This window comes from Malania oleifera, chromosome 10 (genome assembly GCF_029873635.1).
Source record: "Malania oleifera isolate guangnan ecotype guangnan chromosome 10, ASM2987363v1, whole genome shotgun sequence".
NCBI classification, from domain to species: domain Eukaryota; kingdom Viridiplantae; phylum Streptophyta; class Magnoliopsida; order Santalales; family Ximeniaceae; genus Malania; species Malania oleifera.
In genome coordinates this window covers 64,283,794-64,290,197 of record NC_080426.1, presented here as the reverse complement: position 1 = coordinate 64,290,197, position 6,404 = coordinate 64,283,794, and the positions used below count along the sequence as shown (strand labels likewise).

The window sequence follows — 6,404 nt, the reverse complement described above, 5'->3', positions numbered from 1 at the left end:
AAATGGCCCTGTTCACACACACATACACACACACATAACAATAACAATGCAAATATCCTAAGCTTGCTAGTTTATCCCAACACAAGATTTATAATATTGAAATATGTGGGATAAACTTAACTAAACTCCCAAAAATGAATCAAACAATCAACCAAACAAATGGGAGTATTAGCACTATTTAATAAACACAAGAACAATCAATAACCTCTCACAATATCAAGATTTAACAAGGGAATAAATATTTGAGAGTATTTTGGGTAAAATGAGATTTTGAGATAGAGAGAATTTTTGCTAATTATTTTGGCTAATCTCTTACTAATCCTCACAAATGAACTCATATTTATAGACAAGGTAAATAATATAATTGTTTGGGACCTATTGGGTATTCCTATAAAAGTCTAAAATTCTTAGGAAATATTAATCCCAAATTAACCCTTATTTACCCCAATTAAAATAATTTTAACCCGTCAAGGTTCAAGTGGCTGAACTGAGGTTCGGTCGTCCGAACAGACATATTTTTAAAAGGACTTACATGGTTCGATAGCCTGAGTGCAGGTTTGGTAGCCCGAACAAAAGTTGGAAACATTTGTTCGTAGGTTTGGGTGCTCGGTCCTAGGTTCGGTAGCCCGAACGCATGTGTTCGGTCGCCCGGGGCCTATTTGAACTAAAATGCTCGGTAGCCCGAGTTAGTGAAATGTCTTTTTCAAAGGGTTCGGTCGCCCGAGGAAGTTATGGTCAAAAAGTGTCCGGTCGCCAGAAGCATGGTCAAACTATTGACTTCTCAACAGTTTCGACGCCCGAGGTGAAATGAACCCCTGGGGTTTGGTCGCCTGAGCTCCCTCAATTTGTCCTATATTATTCAATTTTATTCATTTTTAGCATTCCTAAATTTTATATGATATATGTGCATGTGTGTTGGGACCTAGAGTCATACTAGGGTCATACTAAGGTCGTTTTGAGATAGTCCCATAAATTCGGCGTCGGTCGACCGAAGGGTGCCCTAAGGTCATTCGGTCCCTATGGTCAATTTACGGTCATTTTTGAGTTTACAAAACCTACATGTATGACATGCAGAGATTATTATAGACCAATATAAATTATTACAGACCCAAATAATATAAATTACAACAAGAAATAATCATCAGGGTCTTCAGGCTTTACTTCGTGTGTCATCAATTGATTTGCTAATATAAACCTGCACACAAACTTGAAGGCTATCAAATACTAGAGTATTTGTCATTATCAAAACCGGATGTGACCTATAAGGTCAACATAGAAGTTGATAAATACTCACCCTCCCATAAAGAGCTTTCTATGCTATTCTCACTCTAGCACTAGGAAACATCAATATGGCTGAGAATTCATACTACTAATTTTAGCTTAGGGAAAAACTATTTCTGAAAAATAACTCTACACTAGTATTTACATGATGGAAACCAATCCCAAACGCATGAAACAAGCAATCATAGGTAAACATAATGCCATGAACAAACTCTGCTCGTGATACAACATAAAATGAGACTTAGTCTAATTCTCCTAGCATCTTGGTAAGGGAATATGAATCTCGTAGCTATTGAAGCAAGTCCTTTTCATTGACCAATGTCATCTTCACCCCAAAACTATTGTGGCACACATCAACAATGTGATTTTGGACTACTAATATCCTTGCCCTTTTCACTTTTTCTACGTCATAATATTTGGCAATGAAAATAGAAAAAAAAAATTTGAATTCTGGAATGAGTGGAGTTAACCTCAACCTTTAGCCTCACTAGATTCTTAACATCCTTGCATTTTTTCTAATAGAACTGATGGTGCTGATCTCCAAGATGTTCCAAACAATAGCTTAGATATTTATCTTCTACGATATATCTATTATTTCTCTCCATGATCTCATGACAAAAATTATGATTAGGAGCCTCACGGAGGAATTCTTTCAATTTGGTGATTCACTTACTAATGAAAGGATATTTGGTGCACATCAATTCTATCGATCGAGAGATAGTTTGGAGATATTCTATTTTCACTTCATCTGATAAAACCTAGACCCTATCGAAGAGCACTAAGGATAACCTTTAGATTGTGTCCTCCAACATTGCCTAAGGTCTTTCTATGGTCATTTTCATTTTGAGCTTACCTCACATAACATGCAGGTGATGCATACAAATATTACAAGGCAGACCCTATTTACTATTACAAACCCATGATGAATATGGAAGTTAAATACAATCATAAATAAGGTCTCAAGGTTTCAACGTCAACTCCTTGTGCTATCACATTGATATGCCAACTGTATACCTGCACATATCCTCAAACATGCATCAAATACAACAAGTATTTATCATTATCAAAACTGGGCATGACCTATAAGGTCAACATACTATATAGTTAGGGTTGGCAAAATGGGTTATAACTCATTGGGTCATCCGTATTCCACCATTTAAAAGAAGTTTGGGTTTAAGGCAGTCAATCGATTTAATAAATGGACGAATTACGAATTGGACCGTTTATAAACGAATTAACAGGGTTAGGGTCGGGTCATCCACTGGGTGACTTGTTTATTGGACTCTTTATATACTAATTAACTTAAAAAAACCCTAAATCCCTAATCACTTCACTCTTAGCATCCGCCTCTCCTTTTGGCTCGCAGGCTCTCACTCTCTCGGACTCTTAGTCCTCTGACTCCTCCTCTCTGGGCTCTGGCTGCCTCCCTCCTCTCGACTCCCTCCTGCTAGTGCGCCGGGCTGCCGGTGCTATTGCCTACTGCCACACACACAAAAATATCCTTGCAAGCTCTCACTTTCTCAGTCCTCTCCTCTGGGCCTTTGGCTACCTCCCTCGTCCCGACTCCGTCCTACTGGTGCGTCGGCGCTGCTACCTATTACCTTCGCAGCCGTTCCATTCCTCGAGCTCGACCGGCATGAGGCTCCTCGGACGTTGGGCTGCTCCAACTTTACCTCGTGGCACGACGAGCATTGCAACCGTCCGATCTATGCGGCCAATGTATAAGGCAACCGTCCGATCTACCTCTCGGTCCTCAGTCTCTATAAAAATCCCTCTTCGCCTACCGCCATCCCATCCTTCTCTACGATCCAAGAAAATTAGGGTTTATCTCATCTTTCCATCTTCTTCCTCACAAATTAGGGTTTGTGTTGTTTGTTTTTCATTTTTGGTGGTTTCGGTGTCTGGAAGCGCGCATCACTAGCAAGGTTAGATATTTGTGAGCAAAAATTCAAAAAACACTACCAATATTTCTATCATTTTTTTTTTCAGTGATTTTGTTTGAGGCTTCTTAATCTGGTCAGTGACGAAAGATCGATTCCCATTTGACTCGTTCCCTTGAAAAGTTATTAATATTTGGAAGACTATGATAGTTGGTTGATCTATATATAGATTACTACATTTTTGACTCTGAATAATTTTTGAAAACTATGTGTTAAGAATGGTCATATTTTGTATTTGAATTTAGGTAGATTTTACATTTATGATTCTAGTTTTAATAATAGTTATGCATTTTTTTATTTAATAAATATTAAAAAATTTATCAAATTACAAATTCAAATGCTGCTGCAAGTATTAACTACAAAATAAATTATTCACTAAGCTGAGAACAAATTAACCTTAATTACGTTGAAATGTCGACAATCATTATGAATTATCCTATCCAAATCATTAATTAAGTGAGTCGGATATGGATTTGAATTTGTTTACGTGATAGTCCATAACAAATTATACGACTGGATTCACTTTAGTTGGTCTACTTCACATTCACAGTATTATCTTTATTATTAATTAAAGAAGATAATTTTTAATTATGCTTTTATCTCAATTATCTTTTCTAAATTACCCTCAACTTATAAGTTACAATGAAAATATTTTACAAATTATGGACATATAAATAATTTAATAAATTTTTATTTAAAATCATTTTTAATTTCTATTATCTTTTCAACTACTTGATTACGTCTTAAATATAAAAAGTAAAAAATAGGCACACATTTAAAGTTTAAAAAAATATTTTAAACAATCATTATTTCCACATAATTGCATAGATTATGTATATTCTAATATAATTAATTTCAATTTTTTTTTAAAGAAATTCAAGAAAAGTCAATTTTTTTAAAAAATTAAATTTATAAAATGTAGTGTAACGAAATCTAAGATGTATATAAATACCTGTCAAAAGTGTTGCAGAAGAAACATGTGTGTGCCGCTAGTTAAAACTTCGATTTTGATTTAGGTTTTTTTGTAACCCAGGTCCCTGATGCAAAGCACCTGCACAAAGCTAAGCAACGCTTCACAGTGACTGCCATGGCGGTGAAAGAAGACATTAGTAATCTCAATACCAACGATGAGAGGGAAGTTGTAGGGGAAGGATTAGAGATGAAGAGAAGGAAAGAAAAGAAGATGAAGAAGAAGAAGGAAAAGAGAAAGAGAGAGTAGTACACAAGTGATGAGGAAGGAGATGAACATGAAGAAGGAGATGAAGAGAGAGAAGTTGAAGAGAAGAAAGGTGATGAGGAGATTGAACACAATATTAATACGGTGGGAAGTGCGTCTGGGATTATGAGTACAGAATTGTTCTCCTCATTGCCCATATCAGAGCTCACAATGAACGTCATCAAAGACCTGGGCTTCCACAACATGACTCAGGTACTTTTTGCTTTGATGCTTTCTCCCCCCTCCTGAACCTTCTTCTTTTTTTTTTTTTTGGAATTTTTAGGTTTGGATAGGCTTTTTTTTGGTTTGTGAGAAAGCCGAGGAAAGAAAAGAAGAGGAGGAAAATTTCTTTTGCTTTCCCCATGCTCAAGCTTAAAAAGAAGAAAAAAGAAATCTCACATTACTTGGCTAAATTGTCGTTTCTTTAGTGCTGTTCAATTGAAGTTTATAATTTGTGAAGGACTAAGGAAATCAAAAACCTTAAGATTCCTTGTTTCAAGCGACTGTACTATTTTTAAATTTTTTTTTTTTGTTTTAGGTAAAACTTTACAATTGCATGGGAAAGATATTTTTATTTTGGAAGTTGTACATGAGTGGTTTCTGAGTATTCAACTATTCATTATATTTTAGAACCTGAACTATATTTGGGACTTCTCTTGAACACATGTTGTTGGAGTTTTAAGCATTGAAATGAATAGACTAATATGGTGATTGATTCAGCAAGTGCTATGCAATAAATGTGGTGTACTTATTTCCTATTAAGGGCACCAAGGTTGTGCAAACCAAAAACCAGAATGCTAATTACAAAGGGATGCATCAATAATATGTTGATCTGGCTATTCCACGTATCCTTTAGGGTGTTAGGAGAGCTATAAGGATATAAGAAGTTCAATCATTCCTTTCTCTCCTTATTATCCAAAAAATCATTTAGAGGGTTTGGCTTTGTTGTTGTTGTTGTTGTTGTTATTATTATTATTATTATTATTATTATTATTATTATTATTATTACTGTCATTTCCATCCAGTCTCACAGCTCCCTGGAACTAAACCAGTTGCCGCCCAATAAATTTCCATTACACGGTACTACCAAAACTGGATGATCTATCTCTACTCCACTTCTGCACAAAAGAACATCTATTTTTCAACACAAAGCTCATCTTTGGTAAATTTTCCCATGCAAGGATTCTGTCGCATATAGTTCCCCCAAATGGAAAAGACACTTTTTTTTGGGGGGGGGGGGGTTTGCCCTCAAATGGTCCTCTAGGGAAATGAACTATGAACTTCTTTTCATTCCATTCAAGTCTATGAAAAGCTTTCATTAAGCACTTCTCATAATCTTCCATTTCACTCCATCTCCTTCTCATCCATGATTTCTTAAAAGCACTAAAAGTAATTTTAGATGATTTGCAATGCTCAACACTAAGCTCTTATTATAGTAGGCGTGTCCAATAAAACCCTAAAAGCTCAAAAAAGAGCTCACCAAGGCATTTATTGGCAGGGAGAATAGGTCTGAAAACTGCCTTTTCAAAGCAGAGTCCCCACTACAATTGTCTTGTGAAAAAAGAACAGACTAAAAGACGTACTCCTTGCCTTTTCTTATATTCTTTCCAAACCTATTCCATGTGTTTTCATGCCCCCCTTAGTCAAGCTTGAACCCATCCATGTGGTTCCCTGCCCTCCTTGGTCAAGCTTGAACTCGTACTTGGCCCCTACCAATTATGCTCTCCATAGGTTTTCATTCTCCATGATAAATCTTCAAAACCACTTTCAAACAAAATCCTATTAATACTAGAAAAGTTTTGGTTTCCGATGTATTGAGTAGGATGACAAGAGGCTATCGATAGGGATTATATGCAGGATATTTGATGGAGGACTACTTTTGCTGCCTTCTAAATTGTTTAATTAAAGGCTTAAACTTTAGAAATAAGACATTTTATTTTAGTTTGTACCATAGTAGTTAAAAGCTA

The 6,404-nt window shown here is 35.9% G+C and overlaps 1 pseudogene; it reads left to right on the top strand.

Moving 5' to 3' along the window:
• Positions 1–4,293: 4,293 nt before the first annotated feature.
• Positions 4,294–6,404, top strand: part of LOC131166206 (DEAD-box ATP-dependent RNA helicase 27-like) — a 34,556-nt pseudogene continuing 32,445 nt past the window's right edge.